We start from the raw sequence: 14,864 nt of genomic DNA, 5'->3' as shown, positions 1-14,864 counted from the left end.
CTGCATGGTTGTGTAATGCTAAATCCTTGGTTATTTAAGAATTTTCAAGAAGCTGGTTTTATTGGTAATAGGGAAGAAAGTGTGTCCCTAATGTGTCAAATGGCACATTCACTTTCCCTACAATTCCTTAGGGATGGCTTCCAGAATGAGCCTTGTGACGTGGAGGATTTCTGCAGAATATTTTAAATACTGATAAATACATATCAGTATTGCTAGTATATCTGCGGTTTATTTGTGTTCTCCTCCTAAACAAAGGGTAGTGTATTATCCTTTAGGGCTGTCAGTTGCATACATGGCCTCTACTCTCTGCACAAATCAAAAGCCACAGGTGATGGCTGGCCTGGTGGTACGTGTCAGGATGTTGTTCTAGACTAAAGCTATTAATTGGCTGAAGACCAGGGGTCATTTGCAAGAAAGTGAAGTGAACACTAAGTTCATGCTGCTTCATAGTTGTTTCTTGGGGGACCCTATCCCCAGGAATTTATCACTATTGTAATAGTATCCTAAAGCCAATGGAGATCCAACTGCCTGTGGAGCAAGGGAGGAGGCTGGGATGCCTGTGCTCCTGCAGTATTCCCCTGTCTGAGGACAGGTATGGCAACAGGGCAGCTTGTATCGCCACTTCTCTGCGCCACCATGTCTGATCTTTGCACTGGTCTTGTCTTGTCAGCTCCAAATAGCGAATCTCTATTATAGTTACTCTGTAAGTTCCTGTAACTCCTGAAGCAAGCAAAAAATATATGTTAATGGTCAAGTTTGGCATATTGACTTCTAGATGTGCCCAGTTTTAACCTGAGCAGTTCTTGGTGTGCCCATGGGTAGGGCCTGCTGGCAGGTACCATGGTCTCCAGCAGAGATGGTGTTGGGCACCAGTGAATTACTGCTCAGGCTCCGAGCAGACCTGCTTGTAGGGGGTGTGTATGGGGGGCAAGAGCAAGATGGGTGTGAGTTCACGGCCCTGTGTTTCCTTCTGCTGCACTCTGTGGTCTGCTGCTGAGCCAAGAGTGTTCTACTCGGAGCTGGCTCTGGGAAGGCTGGCAGCCCTCCATGTTGTGTCCCTATGAAGTGCTCCAGCAGCTGACAAAAAACCCACCAAAATTAATAATTGGGCAAGCTAGGAAAGAGGGGAAAGAGTGTTGTTTCAATGATGGGAGGTTTCCAGTGGGGCTGCAGGGATTCAGTGGGAACATTCCCAAGCTCCCTTGTTGCTGCTTTTCTGCGCTTTCGCTGTCCCAAGCTGGAAGGTATCAAAGGAACTCCTGAAACAAGGTTGTTCTTTGAGGGGAATTTAGTTATCTCTTCTCTTTCCTGGTTACAATATGATACTTATGTTGCCAGTGACTTACACAGCTTCTCTCTAAGTGTGTTTTTGGAACTAATTTTTCCCTGTGCTGTATGAGTTTTTCACCATAAACTAGGATCAGTTCCTTACTCAGACCTCCTCAGGTACATTTGCACTCTTCTTTGCTTTCAAGCTGAAGATATAAACTTCTGTTATTTGTTTAATAAATAAAGACACAAAAGTTTGTATCTTTGTATAAAAGAGATGCGCGGAAACTTTCATTAGTTGAGAATAAATATAAATTTTTTCCCCCCATAAGATTTTTTTGCACATTAGTCAGAGTGATGGTCTGCTAAAATAGCATGAAAAAATTCTTCATAAAATCATAGTGGAGCTGTGTTCCATTACATTAGTTTGGCAGAAAATTGACACATTTTCTAATATTGAGGCTGAAATAGCATTACCCATTTTCATTCTACTTCACTTGATTTTTGCTTTGCTAAAATGGTCCATGAATTGAGCCTGTTGACTAAATGATACATCAGTGGCTGTACAGATACTCTCTTTTTACATATTCCTGCCTGCTTGTCTAACGTTTTTACGTTACTGAAGGCAATGTGGGAGGCAAAAAGATGGGTCTGAGTGTGTAATGTAGCAACACTGGAATGAGAACTTTATAGAGAGCATGAACTGAGGAGGACAACGGGGACTAATTGTATGAAATTCCTTTTATGCACACGTTCTTGAGTTTGAATAACTAGTATGTATTCAGCCTGCTGGATTAGAAGGCTTTGGCTCTGCATGTGTAGCATAGATGTTGCTCTCAAAATAGGAAAGGAACTCTCCCTCCTCCCACGCTATTCCGGATAAAATTGATTCACTGCTGCATTTTGCTCCTACTGAACCCCTAGTAAAGCATGTTTAGGCTTTAGAGTTCTGTTTAGGCTGAATAGTCCATAGTGTTAGAGATATAAATGCCACACTTTTAATAGCCCGCGTATCGTTTTTGCCTCTTGATTGCTAGCTGTAAGAACCATTCATCCCAGGCTTTGTAGACTCAAATCCCATGCCAGAACTTGGGTTTTTACCTGCAAGATGGTCCTTGCAGGGGTGTGCCTTTCTCCACAGTGCATATTTCATTAAGTTTGTGCAGCCCTTCAAGCAGGATAGGCACCCATCTTCTAAACACCACCTTACAAATACATGCAAAGAGTCTGAGGTATGCTTCACAGGGCTTCTCTCAGCCATCCTGCTGCTGAAATAAGCCTTAATGTCAGAGGTGGATTGAAATCACCTGCAGAACAGGCATGGGGTTACTTTCTGCTCATTCTATTAATGCTACACAGAATAGGTATAGCACCTATCACCTATGCAGTTCCCACAGGTGTTTTGTTACAAGTGCTTAGGTGTTGGGGTTTCATACCTCCACACATGAAAATTCATACTTGGGACACAGTGTTTTCTCTTGTTTTCCAGCTTTGCTCTCCCTGACTTTCATGAGAGTCTGTTTGAACTCTGGAAAACTGGGAGGGAAGAGAGGTGGAGAGGGAAGAAACTTTGTGTTACATGTCATTCTTCTAATGCCATCGTACCCAGAAGTGCCTTTCCAAACTAAGAGAATTTAGGTAGAGGCCTCTTACTAAGAACAGTTGGGGAGCAAACAGAATAAGCTTCAGCTTGGTTTCCACAAAGGTTCATAAATGTTTGTCAATTTTTAAGCAAGATGAAAAACTATTGCAGCTTGCAGCAGAGGAGTACAGCAGTAGTCTTAGTGCATTGGGTTGTCATGTTGTTGGATTCTAGTAAGTTTCAAAATATGCAATAGACTGAATCCAGATCAGCAGAAGGCAAATGGTGTCACCACTTTTGGAGGGCTCCCTCCACCTGTCAGAAGACCTTGTGTTTAAGGCAGGCGTGCTCCAGACTGAGGATAGGCTGTGAAAGACTCTTCCCATAGTCTGCTTGGAGTTCTGCATTGATGATAAGTCTCTTCTTCTAGTAAGAGGACCCTGAACCTTTTTCCCTTTTCTCCCACGTTACTGCTGTGTCCTTTCAGTTTCCTAAAAACTCTCCAGCTTTACACAGTGGGTGTTGTGAGGCCTTACTGAAGCAAGGTCATCTCCAGCAACTGGTCTGTATGTTCATAGTCCTGTGTCTCAGAAAGACAGATGGGCACCATCCTTATGAGAGCTGGTAAACCTCATGTTCTCCTGGCTAGTAGGACACTTACAGTGAAGCCTAATAGAGCTAAGAGAGCTGCTTGTACTTGTACTACCTTGTTTGTTTCTCAAAAATCTCACTTTTTTGTTTTGGTTTTTCACATGTAATTTTCAGCTGAATATGTCTGATTTTCCTGATCCTTTTTTTCTTGTCCAGATGCTGAAAATCCCTGACTTCTCATGGCTGACACAGTGTGCTGTCAGCTTCTCAGTCCTCTATTCTGCTTGTTAGATAATTCATAATGTTAGAAATAGAATGCCACACCATAAATACAGATCCATGTGTGGTTACCATCCAGGTGAAAAAGCCTGTTTCCTCAGTGTGGCTCACTTTGTTGTCTGCTGGGATTTCCAGGTAGACCTATTTGAAGATGCCTGAAAAATTTGCCTGTCCAGCCCAGACATGATTGTATGAGTAGTCCATTTGTTGCCTGTTTCCTGTCTAAAAATTACTGAAAGAAATTTATCTCCTTCAAGAAAAACATGGATGAAAAAGAACAAGAGTTCAAATCTACAAGATACTGGTCTGGACAGCAAAAGAAAGTGATGAAATACTGGTTAACTATTACTGTCGTTGCATATTTTCCCAATATACTGTTTCCATGAAGAGACACATCTTTCCACCCCCTCATATTTGCAGGATTTGAATATTTTTCTGCAACTGAGGCTTGCATGGCTTGCCAGCTCTCCTGCAGGCATGACCTGTTGTGAAATGAGGAAATGTGTGGTGCATTTGTCCCTGCTGCCTCATGTATGGTTAAAGTATAGAACGCTGTGGAGGAAGCACAGGCATGCTGCTCCTCTGACAGCCTTCTGCAAATACAAGCTATTAATGACCATTGCCTTTCATGGGCAAAACCAGTCTTGGCAATTGCTTTGTGCACTTCATTTCATGGTGTAACAAGCAAGCACATTAGCTATTTTTATTCAGACCCCCAGACATAAGCCAGTATGGCAAAGTGGCTATGAAATGTCTGCATAGCTAAGTGAAAATACAGCTGCTGTTTAACACTAAATCTTTTACTTACATGATGTTGAGGCTTCAACCAATGATCATCTAATGTTTCTAATTGAGTAATGGTGAGGATTTTGAAGATTTAGCATTAAAATGGGCAGAATGTTCTTTTCAGTCATGACTTTGTCTACTGTATAAGTCAGCAGTAGGGAGGTAATGCAGTAGGAGAGGTGGGTGGGTGGGAAGAGGGGACTGCTTCACGGTAAAGGTTCAGGTCTTGGCTTTTCAGAAGGCTTTGGGACTATATCTTTGAATGTGCAGCTTAGTGGCTGGCACAGGAAAAAGCTGGATACAGTGACACTCTTAGCAAATGCTGGCTTAGAGAAATGAGTTGTTTTGAGAATTTTTAAAGGCTGTCAAGCTGTTTGATGGTGGTTTTCCCACTTTTTAAAAATTTTATTTTCCTTCCCCCTTTCCCCTGAAAAGTCTGTCGAATTTGATGGAAAAATGTCTTTCATGGCATGATGAATAATTAAAAAAAAAGCAAGAGACTGTGTTGATAATTTAAATATTTCAATATTTCAAAGCCAAGAATTTATGTCATGGATTAACTTGGGAGCAATGTTGGGCATGTAAGTTTTTGTGTATGTACATGCTCAGCATATATATATATACACACACATCTCAGCATTGACATCCGATCTCCAGTTCAATTTTGGTTAAAAAAAGAAAAGAAAGAAAACAAACCTTTCAGTACAAGGTAATTGCTAGAGATCCTAAGGAAAAAAGAGACATCACATAATATGCTTTTTCCCTGACCTAGAACCTGCCTAATTCTGGAATAGATATCCAGTAGCAGTGTTTTTATATATCTTAACTTACCTGAGTTATTAAGTGCACTTACAGAAATCTTGTTATATCCGAAGTAAGGCATTTCCATTGAGTGCTTACTATTTGGCTCAGCTTGTGGTACTGCTTTTCTGTACAGTCATACCTTGTGCTTACTTAGCTATTTATTATTTATTTACCTATTTTTGTGATTTATGTAGCAAAATGAGAATATACAAATCTTACTTCCTCCTTGAAATGTCTCTCCCTTTCAAATGTCAATTGTTATATATGAAAGCACAGCTGGAGTAGTTCCAGAAAATAGAATTATTCTTTCTTTAAGGTGAAGTGGGATGGGTATTAAGTAGATCAGCTTCTTTGGGACAAGGTGTTGATAAAGAAATTGAACCACCAACATGTAACCACATCCTTCAGCTTCTCCAGCAGCAGGAAAATGGGCTTCCTTGAATTCCAAATTCTGCACATTTTGTTCTGATTCATGTTTAAATGTTTAACTTGAAATGTAGTTCTATTTTCTGATGTCTGTGGACAGATCTGTGATCCTGCTTTTACTCAAAATGCAGTTAAATTGCACTATGGTGGAAAATACTCAGGCTTATCACTTTCTCAAGCTGAAGTTTCAAACAGTTTATCCAGTTTCAAAAGCTGTACGTAATAAAGATCAACTTCTGTCATAGTAAAAATACTAGAAAAGGAGGATGTGTGTGAGGAACAGAACTAGAGAGAGAGAAAGGACAGGGCTCAATAGAAAAGAGTTATTGATCAGATGTTGAGAAAATATACCTATGTGTGCTAAATAAAGGAAGAAGAAAAGAAGGTAGACCCAACAGAGACTAAAAGTATTTCTAAGAAGAAGAAAGAAAAGTTCTGCACTAGTTGCACATGAAAATGACATTTCATTTAAATCACAGAAGCTGTAGTTCTAATGTCTGTTCTGTCTGACGACAGAATAGGATCATTCCACTTTGCTTGGTAATGCTAGGCTTGCAGGGGTAGATAACAGAAGAGTTATTTTCTGTCTGTATAAGGAGAAGTCTCTTTGACAGGCTGTCTAAATAAAGGCTTAATGACAAGTTGCAGGAAGTACGGGGAAAGGTGTAATTTCTAATAGGTTCATAGTAGTAAATACTATTTGTGCATCTAAAAAATATCTTCTGAAGATTGTTAAACTGTTATAACTCATGGAACTGAAGATACACTTAAAACCTAGAAATGTTGGGTGAGATTACGTGGTGGCTTTTGAGAAAATAACATTGTGTGGGTTTGTGTATTTGGTCTTTATTACTAGGGATTTGTAAATATTTAAGAATGAGTTGATTTCAAAACTTTTTATTATAAACCATATCTTCATGTTGAAAACTTTACGGTTCAGAGGCTTATGCTTGAAATAGCATGCTCCTGAGTACACATAAAGACATGTCTTTCAGTGCAACAAAGGGGATGGGAAGAAGTGTGGAAAATGATCTGTCTGAATACTTCTATTGCGAGTTGCTATTTTTCTTCATGCTGTTAGTAATTTATTGTTGGCCCTTTTAAGATCTGGTATGTATGGAGTTATTCTAGACAGAAGAGAAACTTGCATAAAAGAAAAAGGTTGGCAAATTTTGTGTTTGCTTCTAGAATATGTTGAGTACAAGAGGCTGATATCCTCTAAATACATTTTAGGTACAAATGTGCCATCTCCCCCAGGCCCTTGTTGTTTGTCTTCTAACATTTTGGGGTTATGCTAAATGGTGCCATTGGTGGGAGTGCTTTGGAAGTACAAGTACTCAGTGCCCCAAGGAGCCTTAACCTAAATATACAAAGCAGAAGAACAGCTGCTAAAGACTATTGACAAAGTGTCTTTTTCCAGCTGTGCACGTAGAAAAGGTTACCATGGCTGGCTGCTTGACCCAGTCCCTCTGCCTGTAGCTGCTACCCTAAGCCTGCTGCTTAGGGTAGTTTGTATGACTGTTCCTACTTCACTCAAGGCCAAGTCAGGGAATAAATTCACAAGTAGCCTATTTGCTTTGTGTTTGGCTTGAAGCAGACCAGAAATCCATCATACTCTTTGCTCCATAGGCTCTAGGTGGTGATTTGCTCCATGCCAGACCTTAAAGTACGTGCCTTGTCAAAATCTTAGAAGTAAAATACTTTGTAGACTGTCTTTTCCTTTCTTCTGTGTTCTGCCCAACTGGCTATTACCCTTGTTGTCCAAAAGAAGCGGGTTCAGTCACAGCAAAAGTGGAATTGGAGAACATTAACATGGATCTGCTGAAAGTAGTGGAGCTCTCTTTCTCACGTGAGGATGACACAGAGTGTATTTCTGTGGCAAGTGACACCAGAGCCTTGCAGGTACTGAGATTCTTTCTTGTCTTCCCAGCCACTGTCTTTTCAAATACACCTTTCTAATGGCTGTCAGAATCCCACGTGAGCCAGAGCTGGGAACCAGAAATGCCTGAAGATTGTTTGGCTGTTGTTTCCTGCTGCATTTGTTTCTTCTACTTGGTTGTACAATCGGATTGTGTCTGATGTAGCTCTTTGAGTCAGCTTGCTAGATTAACATGTGGGCTGGCATGAAGGAGGCTGCTCACTGGTAGCCCTGACTTCACTTGTTTTAAGCTGCTTGAGGGCGTACATGGAATGTACCCCCTCAAGCTTGTCTTCTGCAGAGGCAGCAAGAAGTATATTCATGACAAGGATTTACCCACTGGAAACCAAGATTGGAGCCATTGATGCAGGCTATTAAGCTGATTACTCTTTGTTTGCCAGTGTGCATTCAAGTTGGCTTTTCTTGGCTTCCCAGGGCTCCAGGAGCTTTGTGCTCCACTGGAAACTCTTGTCTGGAACCTGACAAGTTTAGAGTTTGGGTTCTGTCAGGATGCTTTTGCTCTAAAACATGGCCAGGACATAGACATATATGTATATGTGTTTTCACATATACACCCGTGTACAAGCCATGTACATGAACATACATGTGTGTATATATACCCATATACTCTCCAAAGTTTGTATCTTATAAAGCTTTCACTCAATATGACTTTATTTTTGCTTTTTTGATGGCTTATTTGATAAGAAAAGCAATTAATTAGCTAGGAGAACAAAACAGCCGTGCAGATGATAAAGCTTCTTAGGCTCTTTCTAGGGATAATGAATGGAGAAAATTTGGTTACATGGTCTTCATGTAGTAGGTAGTTTTAGTGGTCATTGCTATCTGAAGTAGGCAGGTAAATTTTGTACATTTGGTAGTTCTGGTGTGTCTGTCTGATCAGAAATCACAAGCATATTCATTACTTATCTTTCAAACGAAAGTGAAATAAAAACCTCTTCCTACTCAAAATCATTTATTTTGTATCATACTTATTTGGTAAAATAAAAAAATCTCTTTTCTAATATGAGAATGGATAGCTAGTAATGTCTATTAATTTTTTACCCTGATTTTTTTTTTCCTTCTCATATTAACTTAAATGGTGCTGGTGTGTTCAGAGTTGTCAGTTTTCTCACTTGTTAAAAGCTTGGGTCATTTCTGCCCACTGCTCTGGGGGAAGTTTTGATTAAACCTACAATTCCATTTAGCACTCCCATTCCTGTTCAAGTGGTGGTGTCTGATCTCTTTTTAATCCTAATGCTGTATTTTTATATCGTTTCAATCTCAGTCTTTTGGAGGTTTTGAGTACTCCTCATGTTTACTCTAAGTAATAGCATGGTGATACCAGGACCACGTTCTTGGAGTCCTGCCTGGAGTAAAAGGATTCTGCAGGTTCAGCTGGAGCTCTGCCAAGCTCCTGGTGCTGCTGTAGTGGGATGGCATCCGCACTGGAAGAGATGGTGTTGCAGAAGATCTTGTCTTGTGCAGATGGGAGTCCAGAACATCCTACTGGTGAACCTGCCATCCCTACAGCATGTTGGGACTAGTCATGTTTCTGGTGACATTTTGTCAGCTGAAGGCTTTTGTCATTCAGGGAAGAGATTTTTTTCCCCCCCTGCCAGATCATTAAAACTGCATTTTACTAACTTGTGCTGAATTTGCATGTGGGTTTGGCAAACCAGCCAACTGAAGTAGCCTGTCTGTCATGTCAGCACAGCTCTGCTCTTCAGCCAGGTGCAAATCTAAAGTGGTTAGTTCCCAATGGCTTCATCCAATGTTGCTACTATCAACAGACACATAAATTTGGGGTTTTGTTCCCCCTCTACCACTCTACTGAGGGTTTATTCCCATCTCCTTGGGAAGGGAATGGGTGCATATGGTTGTAAATATTACATTTATCTTAAAATTTAGATTTTTTAAAAAACTTTTTGGTATAGACTTCAAAGTGAGCTTTCTAGAAAGTCTACATAAAGTCCCTTCAAGCAGTGGAGTTGACATGCTCAAAGACACATGAGGAAATTTAATGGTGGCTTTGGGTCTGGGGGGGAAGGGTGGTTCTGTGTCCTCCCTCATTTCTTGCCATATCCTCCTTTATGCCTGTCAGAAGGCCTGTCAGAAGCTCTGTGTGGCTGCTCTTACCTAACTTGTTCTGGTACTGAAGTTCATCAATATTTCTGTCTTTTTCTTCTTCTCTGTCATGTATAGCACTTTCTACACACACTTTGTACCTATGCTGGAATAGCTTGCTTTTTGACTATTGTGACCATTAGTGACCATTACATATTTCTGTTTTCTGCTCAACCCTTAAATACTTAATCCCCTCATAAATGTTGAGAACATAGTGCCTTACTCTTAGTTAATCAACTTTTTTTCCCTCTTCTTCTGCTGTGTCAGTCCTGACTTAATCCATCTTGAGCTTACCTTTTGTCAGCACCCTGTGTGGGAGAGGCCCTTGCAAAGAAACCTCTTTTTGCTTTCTAGTTATTATTATCTAGTTCCTGATATCAAATTTAATTGCACTCTTTAATTTTTGTGCATAAGCTTTTAAGATTTTTCTTACATCTGATGCTTTTTGTTCTTCTAAAGTTTTTTTTTCCCCTTTTTTCCTTTTTTTCTATCTGCTGTCACTTACACTGCTTTCTGTTTCTTTACCAAGGCTTTGATTCACATTTTTCTGGGATATGCTCATTTGGCCTGTGTAACCTCAAGAAAATGTTACCATTTCAACATAATGACTCTTTTCTTTCATGGCTTCCTGTTCCCTTTCCTTGTGAAGTGGTATGTATACCTTCCACAACTTCCAGACTCAGCTGGGAGCTAAACACGCAGCTTTTCATTTCCTCTCCTTTCTCAAACTGAGGATCTTTTGGACTCACCAGCGGTGCCTAAACCACCATTTCTGAAACACAGCAGCATGGCAGGGGTTTTGGTGGGAGCTCTTCCAGGAATGTGGTGAACTGGTTGTGTTATGGGCACTGTCATTCAGCAGTGAACTGATGCAAACAGTGATCTGCCTTTCCAACATATTGTAGGATCCTTCCAGTGAAGAGCAGGGGGAAAGCTTATTTTCCTATTGCAAGGTAAAGAACAAGCACGGAACAAAAAATGTCCCTTGGCATGACCTGCAGTGCTTCAATGGCTAAATTGAAATGTAGATTCTCCATCAAATGAAATTCCTCTTGTGCTTGGCATGGTGTTCCCCTTACTTCCTTCTCTAAACAGAATTGGCTGGACCCTTCCCCCTTTTCCACAGTAACTGTGTGATTCCTTGTTTCTTTTGTGGGAATTGCAAGAGCTCTGATGTTTTTCTGAATTAAAGATGCCAGATTCGTAGTGATTTCTTCCTCCTTCCTGTTGTTGCTCCCCTCCTCCCCTGATGGACTCTCTTGGGAGTTGGTTTGTTCTTTTTCCCCTAGGAGAAGAGGTTACCTCGTCAGTCCTCATGGCAGCTTATGGTTCCTTGTGGACAGAGGGCTTCAGCTGGCTTCAGTGCCATTTCACCAGTGGAGCTAAGGAAGGCTGGGCTACAGTAGAGAAGTAGAGTGCACTCTCTGCTTCTGTGTCAGCTGTGTTCATTTCACTTTCCTTCTGGATAGGTTTCCATTTTGAGATACACTCTGTCTCTGTCTGACACGGCATCTCTGCAGCCACAAAATTGTTATGAAACGCTGAACACAGAGACCTTGCTATCAAAATACTCATTTCTTCATCTTGTTTTGATCACTGTTGTGAAATGGAATGATTGAATGATTCTACGCCAGAAGTAGAGAAAAGGTATTGGAGCTTGCATCTTTTTTGTGCAAAATAATGCTGTCTTGAGACCCAATTATTCAAAAATAAGTTGTAATGAAAATATCCTAAAATCCTCAGCTTTAGCTTGGTTGTATCAAATACTTGGTAAAACTCCAAAGTGGTAAATAACTTAGTTATTTTCTTTGTGGAGTACTAATCTTGTTTGCTTTGGCATGTAAAACCAAAGGCACAGCTTATTTTTACTTAGTGTTCACTTTTTTTAGCGTATCCCTTCCCTACAGTATTAAAGAGATTTAAGACAGAACACAGGAGGCCAGTCACAGACCATGGACTGCTGTGTTTGGTGGTCTCAGGGGCAAAGTGTGCACCTAGACAGTTCTGGTCAGCACAAATAGTCTTAGTACTGATGCCAAAGTTCTTGTAGATAGTTCAGCAAATAATGGTTTGGAGGGAGCGTGACAAAGGTAACAGTCTCCTGTGGTTTCATATGGCTTAAGAAGAAAATAAAGATGCATCTGGTCTAAGAACAGGTCTGAAAAATTACATTTGTTGCAGTGTGTAGGTGTGAGCAGTGTAGTTAAGGCAAAAAGAAGCACTACTGTGCTACTAGAGAAGAAATCATGTGCCTCGGTGAGCATTTCTCATTCTTCTGTCTTGTTTGAAGTGTTTTAGGATGAAGTATAAAAATGAGAAGAGCTCTAACTTCAATGTAGAAATCTGGGGAGAAATCCATCACATAAAATGGTGTAAGAGAAGAAAACTGAAAAAGGGGAACCTGTTGGCTGTAGCAGGTAGCTGAATTCCTTCAGGAGGGTACTGGAATTTTTTTGAACATGCACTGACTTGATTTGAAGGTGAAAACATTAGCTAGTGTTGCATTTTTCTAGGCTGGCCATCAGTTATCATGTTTTCTTTCTGTCACTGCTTTTATTGCAACATGTGGTGGTTAAAATCCAGGAGAAAGCGTAATGACATCTTAAGTTGCCTGTCTTTTCAGTTACTTTTGTTAAAAGCAAGAATTTTTTTTTTTTGATGATGCCAACAGTTGACATGCACAAGATGACATTTTCAAAGTCTTTAACAAACAAACCCACATTTTTTCCTGTAACTTCTGGTATAAATACCTGTCTTTCTGCTTTTTCTCTTGAGACTGTATTACTAGCAGTACTGGTTTTCTTAACATGTGGTTAGGTTTGCTGTAGAGGTTTTAACAGAGCTAAATTTTGAGACATCCAGTCTAAGATGAGATGAGCTGTCAAGGTGATTGGTTTACACCTGATGGTTCCTGACAATCCCTAAAACATTTAATGTAAACTTGTTTCTTCTCTATCAGGACAAATCCCTTGACCACTATTGTTGGTAGGTTATCTTGGGAACTTAGTGCACATGGTGTGTGTTGAATGGAGATTTATTTTCAGGGTGTTGGTTTTCTCAGAAAACTCAAAGCTACAACAAGTGGCCAAGTCTTCTAATTGAACTTTCAGATCTGACTGTGTCTTTTTGGGTGCTAATATGTAATTCTGGGTGTTCACTGAACTGTTTGTAAATGATGCCACAGATTTATTTATCTCCTAGTGAGAATGTCAACCTCAAACAAGTAAGATATATTTATAGTTTTATAGCAGATTAAATAACTCCTCTGGATTCAAAAATTAAAATCAAATCACAGTTGATCATGATGACAATATAAATAGGATAACAAAATTACCAGACCTTCCAGGAAGCTTAATCTCTTGTTCTTTATGGTTTAGTTGAAATCTGTGAATCATAAAAGGTGGCCCAGTGTTGCTCTGCTTCATCATAATTATTTAACTTTAAGGTTTTCTTAATTGTTGTGAGACAATCAAAAGATGCCTATCTCAGCAAACTGATGGCAGTGTTTCCTCCAGGCTGCTCTCTTTGTGGAGTTTCAAATGCTTCTGCCATGGTGGATGCATCACCATTCCTGCTTGGGGCATTGGTAGTCTAGAGGTGGATTTTGCAATTTTGTCTGTGTCTGAAACTGCTGGTAATCTAATTGCTGGGTTCAGAGACGGAACTTGCTCCTTAGAAAAGCTTTCTCAGGGAGAGACCTGAATGCATTTGAATGTCTGAAAAACCCAGGGGTGGGGTGGAGTACCCAGGGAATTGCCTTTAGCCTTGCTGGATAGATATACAGCCTGTGAAAGGCCTCAGGAGGATTTGACCATGCCTTAAAAATACAAAAAGAAGGCACCCATATTTAAATTCTTAGTCTGGTTCTCTGTGACCATTTATCCCTAAAAAGAAACATGAGTTCCTAGTCAGTAAATCTTTCACTTGATGTCAGTTGTTCACCAAAAGAATTTTGGATATAACTATGATTTTTTCAAGCTAGACACATAAAAGATACTTACCTAGACTATTCCTTGCCCCGTGTGGGAGCCACTGTTTTAAGGTAGGTGTTAGATGCAGTAGTAGGTGCCAAGTGTAGTGGAGCAGTCCATTGTACTGCACATCTTGGTTGAGTTGGGACAGGGTGAGTGTTTTTTCACGTGCTCTTCTTCAAGCTGGTGAACTTTGTCTATTTATTCCTTTTGGAAGAAAGACCTCAAATGCTTTTAAGCAGCTCATGCAGAGAAGGATTATGCTTTTTCTGTGGTTACAAGCTCAGGTGCTGGTGGCAAGGGTATTTTCATTGGGCTGGCAGAGAGAGAAGCTGATGTTCCTGGGTAGATCTGTGCTACTTAAATTGCTATCTGAAGTAGGACAGTTTTCCTGGGGAGTCGTCCTTTTCTTGTTTGAAATGGGCTAAAGGTACAGAAAGAGATAGTTTCTTCCCTGCTGCTTTCTTCATACCTGAAGCAGAGTTGCTCTGGCTCTAAAATTGTCATTAAGCTCCCTAAGAATACTTTTATTTACTGTAATTGCCTGTACAGTTTGACAAGATTAGCAAAGCATGGAGAGCACTTGCTACTGTTAGTTTTTTCTTTTAATGACAGCGTTCTTCGGATTTGGCACAGTCTGTCTGCTGCAAACTCCTCAAGTAAAAACAGTGAGGGCTTGGCAAGCAGCACAGCTCTAGCAGGAGGATGTTTGGGCCAAGGACTCGTAGCCACGCTCTTACCTTTTTGCATGAGATTTTCTTCAAGGGGAATGCAAAGGAGATGGGACTGTGGTTAAATAATTACTCCTTGTTTGAGGGAACAGCCCTGAGGAAGGTGCTCATGTAATGAGCATTGTGCTGTGTAAGAGCAATGACACTGTGCTGAGACTGTGAGCAATCATCACGCTGGGCTGGCTCATACCTGATTCTACAGACCTGTGCTGAAAGGCACTATTGACTTCAATTTTACCTCAAACACACCAAAAATCCATGGCAGTCCAGCATGTGGGAAAATACTGTACTTCAGACTGTGCAGCAGGACTTTGGACCTTCATGCCCAGGCACCATCCATTTGTACCAGTGGAGTGGGAATTCTGTGTGGCCAAGTTCCCTTT

The 14,864-nt window shown here is 40.5% G+C and overlaps 1 protein-coding gene across 6 annotated transcripts in view; it reads left to right on the top strand.

Moving 5' to 3' along the window:
* DUSP16 (dual specificity phosphatase 16) overlaps positions 1-14,864 on the top strand; it is a 63,144-nt gene that overhangs the window by 3,189 nt on the left and 45,091 nt on the right. The window lies entirely within an intron of this gene.

This window comes from Passer montanus, unplaced genomic scaffold (assembly GCF_014805655.1).
Source record: "Passer montanus isolate IOZ18808 unplaced genomic scaffold, ASM1480565v1 scaffold20, whole genome shotgun sequence".
NCBI classification, from domain to species: Eukaryota; Metazoa; Chordata; class Aves; order Passeriformes; family Passeridae; genus Passer; species Passer montanus.
The sequence above is the reverse complement of the archived record's forward strand: the minus strand, read 5'-3'. Positions and strand labels throughout refer to the sequence as shown.